Source organism: Ptiloglossa arizonensis, chromosome 9, assembly GCF_051014685.1.
Source record: "Ptiloglossa arizonensis isolate GNS036 chromosome 9, iyPtiAriz1_principal, whole genome shotgun sequence".
Lineage (NCBI taxonomy): Eukaryota > Metazoa > Arthropoda > Insecta > Hymenoptera > Colletidae > Ptiloglossa > Ptiloglossa arizonensis.
In genome coordinates this window covers 15,568,454-15,585,579 of record NC_135056.1, presented here as the reverse complement: position 1 = coordinate 15,585,579, position 17,126 = coordinate 15,568,454, and the positions used below count along the sequence as shown (strand labels likewise).

At 46.1% G+C, this 17,126-nt stretch overlaps 1 protein-coding gene across 1 annotated transcript in view; it reads right to left on the bottom strand.

Moving 5' to 3' along the window:
- The window catches only part of LOC143151733 (uncharacterized), a 93,400-nt gene extending 84,277 nt beyond the window's left edge, over nucleotides 1–9,123 (bottom strand). The window contains exon 1 of the mRNA XM_076321153.1: nucleotides 9,002–9,123. The gene's annotated coding sequence lies outside the window, so the exon portion shown is untranslated. The remainder of the gene's footprint in view (nucleotides 1–9,001) is intronic.
- Between the last annotated feature and the right edge of the window lie 8,003 nt (nucleotides 9,124–17,126).

Genomic DNA, 17,126 nt, shown 5'->3' with positions numbered 1-17,126 from the left:
AAGGAACATATATAATTACTTATCCGTAATCAAGTACCATCTCTAGGTAACTCCAATAGTGTTCTCCGCGAAAAGCGTTCTGAAACTTCACGGTACGAGATCTCGAAGCTTTCCTTCGTGGGTCCAGAACGAAGAACGTCGAGAGATGCTCGTGCAACGTCGTACGTGTGTACCGGGGGTGAAAACTGCAGATCTGCAGAGTTCGTGGTGGTCGAAACGGGCGATTGAGTCATTAGGCGAAAGCCGAGAGGAAGTCGGTAAATCAGGAGGGCACGGAGGAACGTCACCGGTGCTAGGAGGAGGGGATGTTCGGAGGAACGAGCGAAGGGCGACGTCGCCGATGGAGGTGGACGAGGAAGGAGCCAGGATCTCCAGTAACAGGATGTAATTATGATCGGTGAGATACGTCACGCGTTACCCCCGTATTGACGTCCACAAATCACGATGCACGGTCGGTCGGTCGGTCGGTTGGTTGGTTGGTCGAGCCGGTATCTCTCGCCGGTTACGGTGTCGGACCTCGAACTCGCCACGGCCTTAACGCGAACACTAAATCCAAAATTATGTACGGTGGACGTCGAACCGTATTCTCGTAGATGCAGACGCGGCGACTGCGCCGCAAAAATACCGACGAAACCGGACGATTTACGACGATTTTTCACCCTACGGAGATGCAATGCTTTCCATCGAAGGCTAAGTGGAACCGTTCGACCGTGTTTTCCATTTTCTTGCGAATTGGAGTCTTCGACCATTGAACGTTGGATTTATGCACGGGCAAACCTAGGCAATCGCCCACGGCCGCGCACCGGGTTCCATAAATCTTGAAAATTATTTCCCTTATCCCGGATACTTTGTTCCCTCTCCTATTCGCTGTTAATAATTCCAATATCGTTCTCTGTTTTCGAAGGTTACGCGCGAGGATCGATTACGGATCCAGGGTGAGCCACTCGGTTCAACAGCGTTCGAACTTCGATGAGCAGGCGCGTAATCAACGGCGGAGGATCGAGTCGATAGATTCGGCTCGCTTCAATTTATGCAACGTATTTACAACTGTATCAAAAGTATCCTCCGATAGGTAAGTTAAACTATAACATCGGAATACGTATCTTGAGTACTATTGAGCCAAAAAGATTCCAAATTCGAAACTATGTCCATAACCGTGACTTTTAAGTTTCGTTAAATTCATCTGAATCTAAATATATCCAAATCTCGGTTTCGTACAAATGCAAGATCCTCGACGTAACCTCGAAAACAACCCCACCAAGCTTCCTCCTCCAAATTTATTAAAACGTCCGCTAAAAATAGAAAACCACAATACACAACCCTGGATCGCGACCCATCGACCGACCATCCACGATCACGACTATACACCGATCGAAAAATACTAATTTTCCGAAACAACGGTCCTTTGGATCGTCCTACGAAACAATGGCGTAGCCGTGCAGGAAACTGCCAACGCCAGCAATTTCCTAAGCGACTCGGCGCGGGCCTCTGTCAGTAATTCGAGCCCCGGTCAATCCGGCACGATAATTGCGTTTCACGATATGCCGAATCAGTGGATACGTGTCCGGGTAGCCGTAAGGCATCCACGGAGCATCCGGAGCCTGTCGACCCGCTCTCTCCGTTAACCCCGGATGCCGCGTACCAGTCGCAGGTACCTCCTGGCGGTCAGCCTTCGATTCGCGCTACCATTCCGACTCCCCCTGCCCGATAATGCGGCGTTTCTGTGTTGGGGCTTCACCTATTAGTTGCCGTATAACGGCGTCCGGGGATCACGTGACTGCATCAGGGCTGGAGGGTAGGGGCGGAGGGACCCCGAGACATCAAAGCCAAAGGCATAGTTGCACTCCAGGGACGGCCTATACTGCCTAGCCAGTTGCAGTTCCCCGAATCCGACGAGCCCAGAGGCTTCCCTCCCCACACCTCGCAGTTGCCTCGGGGCACCCTTCCAAACTCGCGTCGTCGTCGTCGTGCCGTTGCACCGTTGCAATTTCGGCCTTAATGCGCCCCCGATCCATCCCGACTACGTCTTTGAGGGTCGTTCGAGACCGAAAGCCCAATCGGGCCGCGTTACGCGGTTTTCCGAGTTGCACCCTGGGCCTAGGAATTCGTTCGCCACGAATGGTCGATCGATCGCATCGGTGGATGCACCTTGAACGGTGCGCGAGGTTCAACCGGCCGATTTCTGTCATTGTTTTTTTTTTTTTTCTTGGGTTCAGAGGGGGTGTAAGTTTTTCTTTCGCGAGCTCGGAATCTGGTCCCAGATCTCGGGGATATTGAAATTGTATCAACGATGTTTTTTTTTTCTTAGAGAGTTTTTTTCTTTCTCGAAGAAGTCCAGGAGAAGTTTCATCGAGAAGTTTGTCCCATGTTGGCGGTAAGCTTTCGAAGTTGCGACCGCGAGCTTAGAAATTCATTCGCGTCGAGCGTTGATCGATCGCGTCGGTAGATGCACAGTTGTAATCGAGTATTTTTGTAATTTTTTGTGTATACATTTTACCGTACTTTTTAATTGTATGTATCTTTCCGCGTCGAAGATAAATGTTTGAAAAAAACGTTTCCGAAACGCGGAGATCGCAGGTGTTGCTATTATTATTATTCGTATCTGGTCCTCGTAAATTATCGAGCTCGTTCCGTTGAATTTTTCAGTAACGCGACGAAGCGGTGCGCAAATATTAAAATATCGCTGCCATCAATTTTATTCCCCAATTTGAACACGTAACTCGATATCACTGTAAATATCGAAAAATATACTTTGTCGTTATCCCCGAGTACCCGGTAACCGTGCAATATTTTGCATAAATTGAAAATTGTTTTGCAACCGTATAAAATAAATACACGGTGGAGAACGGTGTATTACGACGACTCGTTGTTCCAACATGGACGAATGTGGGTTTACGTTTCATAAAAGTTCCATGGGAGTAATAACGATACCGTAATGGTCATTGACTGGATATCGCCTCGCGTTTCGCTATCTTTTAGTCGATACGTAAAAACTGTTAACAATAATCGAACTCTCGACGGTGGTAGCGGCTGGAATTCGTTTCTAGGAATGTCATCCGACGAAGGAAATTCGATGCGCGATTTATAGACGGTCGCAATGTTACGTTAACTTTCGCGAATTAGTGCATGCGATATCGCGTAACGTAGAAACACGAGCACGCAACTGTCTCCCGATATACATTATTATTTGCAACTCAATCGCGTTCTGCGGAACGTCACGGAGACGCTAGCATAATCTAATCGAAATGCACGCATAGTGCAACAGTGCATCACCGTTTAATTTAACTCGTTCCGTTTAACGACAGGTCTGATACGGTAAACCGTTCGAAAGAACGCAAATGCGTAATTGCGCTGTGCAATTTTAAAAATAGTACGAGAAACGAATCCGAAAATTCTCTTTAACACTAGGTGAACGTACTACTATTTATATTATATCATATATAATACGTATCTTTAAAGTTAGATGGGTAAAGGGCAAATTAATTTACGAGTACCATTAGTTGTTCCTTTCTATAATTGTCCACGAATATTGTAGGCGAAGACACCGTTAATATTTGAATAATTTTGAAAAGAAGTTTGAAACAAGTCAACTTGACCCTTTTGGTAGTTCTAGAGTTAATTTCGTATCGTCGAAACCTTCGATGCACGATTCTAGTTTATATCAACCACCTGTGTTCGTTTATCGAATATACCCAAGGTTCGCGAACGAGTGACGCTAAAAAAATCGCAAATATCGTACAATCTGTGTAAATTGAAAGAACCGAGCCGATCAATGGAAGATTTCGTGTACATTCTCGAGTAATTACGGTGATCGATGTCGTTAAAGTGATCGTTCTCACGCCGAATACGTAACGCGACTCACGTGCTCGTAATCGGAGGTTACGAAAGTAGGTTAAAACTCGCAATTTCGACTAAACATTGGCATTGGGACACCAGGTGTCCCGAAGACCTTCGTGGGACAAAAACAAAAAAAATGCACGTAGCTTAATACGGTAGAATGTGGGTCAGTTGACAAAATAATAAGTAGTTAGTCCGGCTTGGTGACAGGAAATGTCAAATATGGGAAAGTGAAATCGGTTTGCGACTCGAGCGAACGGAAACGAGAATAAACTTACCGCGGGAACGCGAAGCTGGGGTAATTTGCTACCCGAACCAGCAATCAAGAATTAATAGAAAAAAAAATAAATAAATAAAATTGAAAGGTTGGATGATTGGAAACGGTTAAAGGCAAACCTCGTTCTTTGCCTTCCGTGCCGTCGAATCGTTTCGCACTGTTTAAGTATTTTTCCTGCCCTTCGAAAGTAAATTAAAAAATCGTTTCTTCGAAAAAATGATCCGACATCGATGTTTCCTCGTTAAGAAAATTAATCGAGTACGCGATTTCCAATTATCACGGAATTGGTATCCTATTTTTAACGTATCCTCGATTCTTCACACGTCCGCGTAATTAGAAAGTAAATTCAACGCGGGTTCGCTTCGTTTGCGGTAATTTATACACGCGAAGCTCGGATAACGTCGGGGAGAAAGATACTTTGTTTACTCTCTTAACGCGAAGCCAAACGTTTTTTCTCGTAAACACTTGCGAGCCACAACGTAGAACCAAACGGCAACCATATGTCGTCTCACGCATAATGCGAGAGCTACTAGTTTGTCTTGACCCAATTTACTTCGTCCGGGGAACTGACCTAACCTAACCGTCGCTCGGGTGGTTTCGTTTTCTTGCTCTTTTGCAGGGGTTGCGGTTTACGCAAATTGGAGAGGAGGGGTTTACGTCTTTTGTACGCGTCTTCTGCACCGTAATTTCACTTTCTACTTAACGACATCTCGACGAGGAGAATATTCAAACCGAATTCTCAAATTACAATAACGTCCCGAATATCGATAAAATGTGTTCGTACGGTATAAAACACACAGAAGTGTCTTTTATATTACCACAACCCATCTAACAACCCAGTAACAAAATTCATCTCCCCGTTAAAATACTCAAACGCAAAGTTTCCAAAACTAAACCCTTCCGATCAAAAATAAATAAAAATAAAACACACCCGAAAATCGTTTAAACACTCCTTCGTCGTTCCCGAGACAAAACCCACTCCACTGGAGCTACGCTTACTTATAACCGACGAACCCGATTCTCGAACATCACGCGAGGCATCTCGAGCAATCATCTAGGCGGGGTACGATACCGAGCAATCGATTTCGTCTCGTCTCGTGTTTCGCGGGACAAGGACGACGATAAACGCGTTAACGACGATACAAATGGATCGTTGCCGCAAAAGCCCAACGATCGGTGAAAACCAGGCCCCCCACGGACCCCCGAACGATCGTAACTCGAGAAAGTGTCGCTTCCTGACAACACGAAGGGTACCCACGACCCTGAGCGTAGGGTCGTCCCGCGTCGAATTCAACAAAACGGGAATAACAACGTGTCAATACTGAGCGTGTAATTCGACACGACGATTATATCGTTCGTTCGTGCGCGTTCGATGACGTTGTAAAGGGTGTTCGTACGCTCGAAGCGATTCGTTTGCTCGAAGAGGCTCGACTCGCTCCGAGAAACGGCCACGGCGAGCGATTTTCGCACGATTCGCCTAACCGCGTATATGCACGCACACGCGTCCCGATTCCTGCCCGTTTTCGCGGTACGAGCCAACGATACACGCGCCCCGCGTGCAACCCCGTTTAGTATTATGCACTTACACGCTTCCGGTCGGCGTTCGAACGCGGAAGGGAGGCGAAAACGGGATGGAGACGGGAGACAGGGAGGAGAACTTCGAGGGAGAGAATGGAGATAGAGAATCTAGACGGGGGCCAACCGGGAGGATCGCTGAGAGAGAGGGAGAGGTATATAGAGACGAGGGGAGAGGAATTAATTCGAGATGGAGAGATTTTTTTCTCGTTGGCTCCTCTCGACTGTTGGCTAAATTTGTAACGAATAGTGGGCGAGGATTTGCGTGTCTTTTATGAAAGACACATGAAGAAATCATGGAGTCATGGAGTCGCGTTTAACCTTAGAGAGATAGAGGATTTAGTGTTGGGGGTGCTTTAAGGTTAGGATAGAGTTTGATGGAATCTTGATTAATTGATCTGCATTTTAGTCATCTGTGGTAGATACTTTTGTTTAGATTGGGTAAGAGAGAGGTATTGGTTACGAGGTAGGAATTGTGTAGAAACTTGGAACAGTGATGAAAGTTTCGCGAATTCGAGTCGATTAAATCGATGAATATTCTATGCGTGACGAATACGACAAGTTATTTATCTTCGATTTGTCTTTTTAAACGTACAGTATGAAATTTTCAACTTTATATAGAAACTTTGCCCCGATCTCCAAGGGACCACTGTACTTAAAGTTACGAGGTTACCAAGATGATGTAATAGTGGATTCTTCGTTATTTTCTAACGTAACGAACAAATCCTCGTTCGTATCCACGCAACGTACCCTTCTCAACTCTGTTCACAGAACATACGCGTCAAGATCCTCTCGCTCTGGAACGTCCTGTACCCTCGAGTACATCGATAATTTACAAACCGTAGCGGTGAAGGTAGGGGAAATATATAAACGGTAAAAAGGTGAGAAAAATAGTGACGGGAAGCGAGCGAAGAAAAATGAAGAGGAAAAACCGCGGTCGGGAGGGGTGTGGGGGGACGAGCGATAGAGAAACTCGGGGTGGACACGGAGAGAAGCGGGGGGCTAGGAAGGATGGGCGAGGAACGGGCGTTTTCGCGACAATAGGCAGGATGTGCGAAGGGTTACCATTGCAAATCACAATGGTGACCGCAAAACGCGAACGACAGGTTGAATAGACGCGGCTAGAGCCGCGCCGGTGGCGGACTATTATTACCCCGGGGATCTTTTTCTTTTCCTTTTTTTTTCTTTTTTTTTTCGTTCGGACGGTCTCCCCCGGTTCTGTGGGAAAAACCGCGGTCAGGGGGAGGGGGTCGGTCGCGTTCTCTAATTCGTCGATGGGAGAAAGGAAAAGGAGACGCGGACGGTGTTGCGTCTTTCCCGTGTACCGGATTTTCCTAAACTACCGGGCGGGGATCTCGAGTGGAGCTCGAAGCGACGAGGAGACCGCGAGTACGGAACATCTCCAAGGAAGGAAATGAAATTACGCGCGACCGAACAAAGTGACCGATCACCCGTAAAACTGGTCCGTTTGTTAAACACGGACGTTCGTGAGTTTCTTCTTTCTAATTCCCTGCGTTTTCCTCTATAGCTCCACTCCGAGCTTTTTTCTCCGCTCGAAACCAGAGACTGTCCACGATTGCGAACAACTCGATTCGAAACCGTTGGGACCTTTTGTGTCGAGAATCGATCGTAAAAAGTCCTGGTCGTCGATCGATTCGCAGAAGAATCGTTCGCGCGAGACGTGAATTATCGCGTTGTTTAACCGAGATATTTCTCGACGATCGTGTAAACGAAGGGAGGACATATAATATTCTCTAATGTTGCCTCCGTAACGTAACATCGCGCGGCTCGGTCCCCGTTCGAAGCGACAGTGAAATACGAGCCTCTTTCTCCGCACGCGTACACGCGCGACAATGCTCGCGGAAGGCGGAGGAGAAAGCTCAGGTGCGGCGCGGCTTAATTTGAAACGCTTGCCGCCGGGAAATTGGATGCTAATCACCCGCCGAAAGTCCAAAACGCGGCGCGGGAAAACGCTCGAGCTGCGTTAACGAACGCTTGTTAATTTGCAACGGCTGCACAACGACGAGGTAAAGGGTGGCGATTAAACCGCGCGGTGATTGAGTATCTACGGAAAGATTATTTCACGCGTTGGATTCACACGAGTGTACAGAAGGGAGTCGAAAAATAATTCGCTGTAAAATTATTATCTGTCCTAAGTCACTCGAAGAGGATCGGAGACAGAATTCCAGAATCGAGAGGAATATCTCTTGGAAAGATAATTGATCTTTGAGAATCTTTTCCGAGCTTATTGAAAGATCCGAATGTTTTATAAATGTGTTAGAAGTTTGTACTCGCGAGCAAAGCGGTTCGATGTGAATGTTGGTCTCGCGTATCGCGTAATCGATCCTCGAAAAAGTGACCTTGACCTATCGATACCGCAATTAGAATCGAATACAAAATCACGATGAAAAAGTGGGCCTCTCGTTTGACGCAACGTCGAGAAAACGACCCTGAGAGTCCAAGACGGTACCGTTTCGTCGGACCGTAATTGGCGCGAGCGATGGATCACGATGTAAAATTGAAGCCTCGTAATTCACGATCGAGAAAGTGACCTTGAGCAGTCGGCATTATTGCATCCGACCACGAAGCGAAGAAAAAAACCTTACGTAAAAGTGTATCTCGCGTCTAATGTAATTCATCGTCGAGAAAGTGGCCTTGAATCGCCGAAAGTATCGTACGATCGAAATCGAGCAAAGAAGTATCGCGAAAAAGTGAGCCTTCTGTCTGACGCAACGTCGAGAAAGTGATCTTGAAAGTTCAATATACCGTGTTTCGTTTAACCGCAATTGGCGCAGGGCAAAAAGAAACAAAAAAGAAACAAAAAAGAACTTATTCAAAAGTAGGCCTCGCGTCTTACGTAATTCACGGTAATCTCGAGGGTCCAATAGCGTGTCGATCGCGATTCAAATGAAACGAAAAAAGAAAAAAAAAAAAAACTTACGCAACATCTGTCGTAATTCACGATCGTGACAGGGATTCTCGTGTCCAATGGCGTCTCCACCGATTACGATCTATCGCAAACAAATGGTAAAATAACATTTTGTACGTATCCCGACTCACGGTTTAGATGGTAGCCTTCGGTCCAATAGCGTTTCCCGCGATCACAATTGCGCTCGAACAAAGATCCCTTGTGCGAAAGCAGTTCCCACATCTGTCCTAAGTCACTCGAACGTTGGTCTCGAGAGCCCGATATTATTCCTTCGCAATTACGATGTATCGGAAAAACCGTACTTAAACATTTGCGTTCTCTTGCCGGAGGAAACCTTGACGAAACGTTTCGCAGTGGGAGTGAAAATAAATCGGTACAATTACCTCGAAACGTTCTTCTTTCGTTCCAATGTTCCGTGTATTCTTGCCACTTGACAATACCAGGATATTTCGATCTCCAGAAGAATTACACCTATCGGAAAAACCGTACTCGACACTTAGCGCTCTCTCGCCGGAAGAAACCTTGACGAAACGTTTCACACCGAGACTAGAAATAAAAACAAACACAATTAAAACGACACTCTTTCGTTCCGATATGTATTCAATACGTTCTCAACGATTTGAAAACACCTGGATATTTCGATCTTAAAAAAATTTAGCCGAAATTGGCCAGCGATCTCGCGTCGTCTCTCAAAGTGTTAAAAATAGGTCCTCGAGCGAGGGACCGAGAACCCTTCCACGAAGGAGGGACACCGCGATCGAATTCGCTCGCGCGAAGAGCGATAATCCCGCGACGGTAATAAAATCGTTGGTCGTGGCACCGAATAATGATATCTTATCCGCGACGTTTCCGAGTAATTCAACCGATTCGACGAAAGGGAATTCCGCGGGGTCGGGGAGGACTGGATATACGATGGGGAAGCGTCGTCTGGAGCTCCGACCACGAAGGTGAACGACGACGAAAACGGATACGATAATACCCCGTCGCACGCCATCCTCGACGGCCGCGCACGTAGCTTGCAGGAGGAAAATAGTAAAATCTGACCTTAAAATATTCGCCGTACCGGCAGGTACTCCGCTTGATTACCCACCAACACGTGCCGCGAGATATCTATAACGGGCGTCTCCATTTGTCAGCTAGACGCGATATAATGCCACGAAATCGCCTCGTCGTTAATTCACTGTCCGCCATCGCGATAATGCGTCGCTTGTATACGACGCCGCGGCGATACCATCCACGCCCGGTGGTGGTTCCACGTAGAAAATTGTTCTCTTCTGTTCCGTACGGCCGAGTACACGATTCCTGATTAAACATCACCGATACGAGCTTTCGTGATTTTCGGGACCCCGTTGACGAGGGACTCGCGTTTACGAGCGTTCCTCGGGACGAAGATGCCTATCCGTGGTACAACGATCCCCCTTGCGCCACAACGGAGGGATAGTTTTTTGCATCGAATGCAACGCGGATCGTCGACCGACTCTGCGATCGAAATATCGGGGAAACTTTCCGCGTAAAAGTTGACTGACATCGAATCCAATTAGTAGTGATCTACGTCGTAGATTTCTTTAATTAAAACGTACAGGTCGTAGGACGGTCAACCGACATTTTACCCCGCAAGTAGGACTACAGTGGACGATTGCTGGTAGAATTCAAAGACTACACTCGATGTTAAAATATCGAAAATCGCGAATTTTCATCGAAGAATTTGGACAGAGACTAGCAAAGAATAGATTCCAAAGGTAATTATTTTTCGAGTAATTTCCTACAGACGAAACTTTCCTCGCAAAGTTTTCAAACGAAATAATAATTCACTTCTCCGTTTACCGATCGAACGACGACGTCCCCACATCGATCCTTCAATTCTCACCGATTCGGCCACCTGTCCCCGGGAATACCTCGCTCTCTCCTTTAATTAATCATCGACCACTCGTTCCGTAATTACTTTGCCGCGTGCTTCGCCGCGAAACGGAAATTCTTTTCTCGGTACGGGGCTCGAGTAGACTAAACGCTTCACATCGCGACGACGAGATTCATCTAGACTCTCTTTCTCTCGCGACGTGGAACAATAATATACCGGTGGTTCGATGGAGGAGCGCCACGGTGGTTTGTCCAATTTCTTTTTACGGGACGACGGAAAATACTTCCGAGCTTTCCACTATCGCCGCTCGCTAGACCCCGGGCACGCGATATATTTACTCTAAAAATACGGAGCGCGTAGCAGATTGGTCGGTGAGCTTTGCAGAATTTCATACGCGCGTAACGCGAGCGCCCCGGTTAAGGTTCTTGCAAAAATAACCGGGTTCGCGGCGGGTAACAATTTGCGAAAGTAATGGTCCTGAAATTATCGTTGTCGTCGTCCTCGTCGTCGTCGTTGTTCCCAGGTGTCGTCGATGGACGTAATATTATGCAAACGACCCGAGTCGCGCTGTTATTTCGGATGTAATTGCGAACATTACGCCGCGTTTGCAGCCGCTCGAAGAACGGGGGCGCAACAATCTACTTGGCATCGAAAAGGTGGAAATCTTATCGCGCTGTGTAAGTGAATATCCAAGGGATGCTCGAAACGACTGGATTCGTATTAGTTTCTTAGCAACGGTGTCGTTGTTTCGCCACTTTCGCAACAGTCGTTCAACGTTTGGATAATCGGGGAAGGTGCCGCCGGCGACTCGACGATAATCGCGAATGGTACCGGTCGCCTGTCGCAGAACGAGAACAAAGTGGTTAATTCGAACGTTCGCGCCAAGAGAGCAACTCGCACCAACTTCTCGAATACCAAAGGTGTTCGCGACGTAAGTTCTACGCGTGGTTAGAACGTTGAGGATCTCATCCCCGATGGAATTAAACTCCAGCGGCAAAAATGAGCTAAAAGATTCTTGCAACTGCTGGAGAACGCGACGAGAGAACTAGACATCGCGAGTCAAACATCTTGGATAGTTTTGGATGGTAAAGGGTGGATGTTTCTATAGTGTCATTGTGGTGAGGAACACGGCTGACTTTTTCGATAAATTAAATATCCCGTACCTGAGAATGTTTTCCCAAAATTTTGATCCGTATTTCATCGATCGAGACCGGAACAACGTGTATCGATTCCAAGTGGATATACGCGTAGTTTTCCAAGTGGCATTACCGTGAATAACGAACTTACATTTTACAACTGGTGGAAACCACAAAGTTCCACGAGAGAGCTATTCGGTTATCGATTCGCAGGTGACTACGTATCCCAAACAACTCCCGACGCGATTCGTTCGATTCGCCGTTTCGTTTTTCGTGCCCTTTTCGTCGCAACGAAGGAAACTTGCCGGGAAAAATTCGTCCATTTTGCCTCTCATCTTTCCGTCGAAGCACCGAGTACGGAAGAATACCGGAAGAACTCGAGAGAATCCAGTCTCCAGGGGTTGCGAGGAAGTTTACTTTTGGATCGTTTTCGACGCTGGAGTTCAATGCACGATTCCATCGGGGATACGACCCTTTCTTGCCCTGGTCAGGGAAAGTACCGTGCAAGGGTGAGGCGAGGCGTTGAGGAAAACTTTGATTCCACTTTGCTCGGAATTACCGTTGTCCTCGTGGCCACCACACTGTGTTACTCGACGAGTCGTGCGGTAGACTCTGTGTTTTCGACCGAATCTTTCGTAAATTTTACACTATGTCGCTCTAACTACCGTTCAAAAATCTCCAATATCGGATACTAAGGTCGACTCGATCCTGGACTGGGAAAAACTCGAAAGAATTCTAAGACATCGAAGCTACAATCCATCTATACAGAATTCTATAACCCTCTAATCCATCGATGTATAGTACCACGAATTAGGGGCAATCCCAATATTTAATATTGACATCAATTCCAGACTCGAGGGACCCACGAACGACACAAAAGGCACACGAGTCATCCGTCTGTATTGAATAACATTGCAATCCATCATTGAGGAGTCCCATGAGCTTGAGGGAATCTTCGATACCTATAATAATATTGACATCGACGATTTTGGACTCGAAGGACCCACAAGAATTCTAAAATACAGAAACTACTATCCCGTAGAATCTTACAACATTCTAATCCATCGATGTGGGAGCCCACGAGTTAGAGGGAATCTTCGATATTTAATATATTTAATATTGGGGTGAATTTCGAACTCGAAGGACCCACAAAAAGTGTATGCTACCGAACGAGTGGTACCATTGAGTAAATGATGATTCTACTTGCGAAAAAAAAGGAATCTAAACTGTACAAATAATACGTTTCTTATCTATAGATAAGACTTAGCCACCGACTTTGAAGATGTATAGATAATACAATTATTGCATCATCTTGTAATACTTACAATAGCCTGTTATCACCATGTAAACCATGTCACCTTTCACCGTGTAAAAGTATTCGCGATCGTTGTAACTCGACACTGTTACAATTCGACCGCTGCGAACGTACTGACAACAAGAGCAGTCGGTAACTCGAAGGCAGAATGTAAATATTACGGAGGACACCGAGTACGAAAGTGTAAACGAAACTGGTCGTGCTACAATTTTCAAACACGGTTCTCTCGCGAACGAAACAGCGAAAGCAAAAATTTCATCGCATTTTTTCCCGAATTGTTTTCGCGCACATGTCCCGCGGATGGCGGTATCCATCCGGTAACACCCCGTGTACAGAATACCGTAAGTCGACGTAGCATTCGATATCGAGTCGTACAAATTGGATCCCCATAGATATCGGATTCCAAGACTCCAGGTGCCATCGGAATCCCAAAGCCACGGACTCCCACGGTCGTTAATATCGAATCCCGCGAGTCCAATTACCGTCGTAATTCCACGAGTTCTCTGTCTTGTTCGCACCAATCGGAGATTGTCTCCGTCCCGAACGAAATCCAAATGCACGCACGCGTGTAATACACGCACGCGTAACGTCGATGTTTCCCTGTAACCTTTTGTAGAGATTCGCGAGGACGAGCGGTTGCTCGCTCGTTCGTTCGCTCGCTCGCTCGCTCGCTCGTTCGCGTACGACCATTAACGATACGGTTTCGCGTGGAACGGTGGTCGCCGCGATACAGAGACAGGGAGTCGAGGAGATAACACTGATTTCATTAGCGCAAATGAACTCGCATCACGGCACTCGGGCCCGTCGTTCGTCTGATTAAAACTCATAAAAGTTTTCGACCCCGGCTGCGCGTGTTCCGCTCGCTCGTCCATCGCCACGTGACACCGGAACGGGAACAATCGTGACGTATCTTCCGGGACTGGAATCTTCCGCTCGAATCGTTAACCTACGTTTCTCGTGCTCCGAGAAAATGAAATTGATATACGTAGCGAGCCGTCGGGGACATTCCGACGAATAGAAAGACAGCTTTCGTAGGAAAATAACTCGAAGGAGCCCCTTGCACCGTGATGCTCGGGTATACCTGCGTGGAGCGTTTCATTTCGTGTACGGGGAAGCTCTTGAGCGCGTTTAATTTCTGTGTGTATGTTTTTTTTTGGATATTTTTTAGAAGATTTGAAATTCGTTCAGAAAAGACACTTGTATAGTAATTACGAAATATGTACGGAGAAGATTTGGAAGACGATGGAAGAGAGACTTTGGAAGACGATAGTAGGACGAGGAGTTTTGTTTAATTCTAAGAGACACGCGTGTCGTCCTTTAACGAAGATATTTTATCTAATTTTATATTAGAACGCTCGATAGTTCGAAGTTGACGGTGTAGCAGAGCTTTCTAATAGAAATCTTTTAAATTAGATTCTGTAAAGTGACGACCCTCACGTGTTTACTCTCTCCCGAAGTAGGTCTCCAGGGACTCGACGCACCGGTTGCAAAATCCGCGCAACTCTTTCTCAACGAAGTTCGAGCAACCTCGTCGGGATCTTCGAACTTTGTCCTATAAAATTGCACGGACCGTTGGGCAAGAAACGAACGCGAATAAAAAAGGAATGAAATTCGATCCTGGTTGGATCCGTGTCGGACGCACTTTTTAAATGCAAATCGAACCCGACGACGGATACGATGGAAATTCGAGTCGGGTTTCTAATTGCGAAATTATCGAGCGAGGAACGCGTCGTTCTTCGCGGAACGCGTAAAATTCTTCGCGAAAGTTCGGGAAAAATCGCGAGCACCGAGCGAGCACCGTATAAATTAAGGAGAACGTGACGCGTTCTCCTTTATCTCGCGCGCGTGATAAAATTTTATGGAAAGTTCATTTGCAAATGGCTTGAAACAGGAACTGGCCCGAAGGAACAACGAAGAGGGCAGAGGACGCGAGCCGAACTCGCCGTACCGAGCGAAGGAAACGACGGACGCGCCCGAAACCGCGTGAAACACTTTGAATAATTTCGCGATTCAAAGTCGTCGCGGGAAGGATTTTATATTTCTCGCGGTTGCTGCACCGAAACTGCATCAACGGTGCCAGCCAGACCGTCTGCATTTTTCCGGGTCTCTTATGTAGGCGTTTCTAGATGAGATTCGCGCTGGAATTTCGTTTCAAAATATCGCGCACAACGTTGGATCATCGGTTGTCGGCGCAACGAGAGACCTCGACAATTTTCTCGATTAACCCCGGCTCCGTTTCCTCGCTGGGAAATCTCATACGGTTTCGTCGAGGAACGTTTCAACCTTTCGACGCGTAGCACCGTTTCGGTGCCGTTGCACGCGCGACGGGATATTTTTCAACCAGCTGTAAAAAAAATTAAAATAATGTACATTACACGGTACGAAATTAAATATCTAATTAACTTATTCTTTGCGCAGAAATGGTACTATTTACGTAGAAAGTAATTTTCGAATAGATTCTTCGGTAAAAGTATTCCTATATACGTCTCTTTAAGGAACATTAACGACTTAAATTTATACTTTCTCGATACAATGAGTTCTTTCAGCTTGGAAAAATATGAAACTTTTTTCCCGAGAAACCGAGGCTACGAAGATACATTCTTAAAGAATCGATAACTTGTTAACATTTCGCAAAGAACGCTGCGTCTAGGCTCGATTAAGCACTCGTAAAAGAAACTGGAGGGTAGAACGGTATATTTGTCCCGTTCTCTGAAAAATTTACCTTACCGGAGGTTCTTCGTCCGAAGGAATCGTATCGTATGGTAATCAACTGTGCCACGACGACCAGAAAAGGGTGGCCCGCCTCCTCCCCATTACCTTTTCCCCTTTCGAGGGTACGGGCTCCGAGAGTGGGATAGGTCAGCACGCCCTTTCGCGCGTGTTAATGGCATATTACCTTCTTCTATGGTTAATGGATCATTCCGTTATCCGCGTGCTATTTTGTCGTGCACGCCTAGAACACATAGTACACGGGTAATACCGTGGCGCGTGTTTCGCCGTACTTGGAACGCAACATACGCGTAATTGGCACATATTTCGAGGGGGACGCGGAACGACCAGTCACTCTTCGATAACGAAGGAAAGCGGGCGTCCTTATGCTCGAGCCCCTCGAAAACGTTGCCAGACCTCGGAGAATAACGATGGAATAATTATTGTAGAGAATACTTTCACGCGACCGGTATACCGGCTACCTTGGATCGGGGGATAAAGTAATTGGAAACAGAAAAATTGTACTCGTACGCGGTAAACTCGGAAATATTCCGATGCAACTGATTCTATACTAAGTTTACACTGTTCTTGTAACAATTGTTGTTTGGAGAACGTATTAAAAGTATCTATCAGAAAGAGAAAAATTGTAATCGTTGTACTTGATAAATTTTGAACTGTTCCAATTGGATTAATATATCATACATCGAGCTTACTTTGTTCTTGTCATCCACTTGGAGCACATTCATAGAACCTGCACTGGATATTCGGGAAATGTGTCTCTATCGAGCGTGGAATACGTTTAGGGTGAATTCTTTGGAATTTTATGATTCGGTCGAGAGCCAGGCGAGGATCAGTTGGCTAGAAATTAAGGCAGTTAATCCATTGTAAGAGATACGTTGGATATCGATGATAGTATCATCCGACATCCGATAAATACGCGACTGCGAGTCACCAGCCATCGTTCACAACCGCCCATGAGGATGTATAGCTCGCGTCGAGAACTTATCGAGCCCTTGACCCAGCCATAAACCTTTGGAAAGGAAAATAGCGTCGGAATATCTTCGTAACCCCTAAGGATGCATCGACACCGAGATACATGTATCTATTATTGCACGAATATCCGCACAGGGAATTTGTCATCGACAAAATACGAAAATGTGAATTCACGTCGATAAACAACGCGAATTCAAAATATTCCGAATGATTTTTAACCGAACCTTTCCTCTCCTTTTCTTCTGTAAGCTGGAAAATAAGCTCGATTTTGTTCAATTTTATATTACACGTTATCTTTATTAAATCGCAGTGACTCTTTGGAAAAGTGGTCGTCGTTCCTGAGGTCTCGAGTTTCAGTCCCGTTGTCTCCATTTCTTCTTTCTCGACCCCTACAAATATACAACAATAACATTAGTAATCGATACTAATAATACTATAAGCAATAGCGACGGTAAGATCGTCTGATACCAGTAATAATTATCAGAACGGAAAAATAA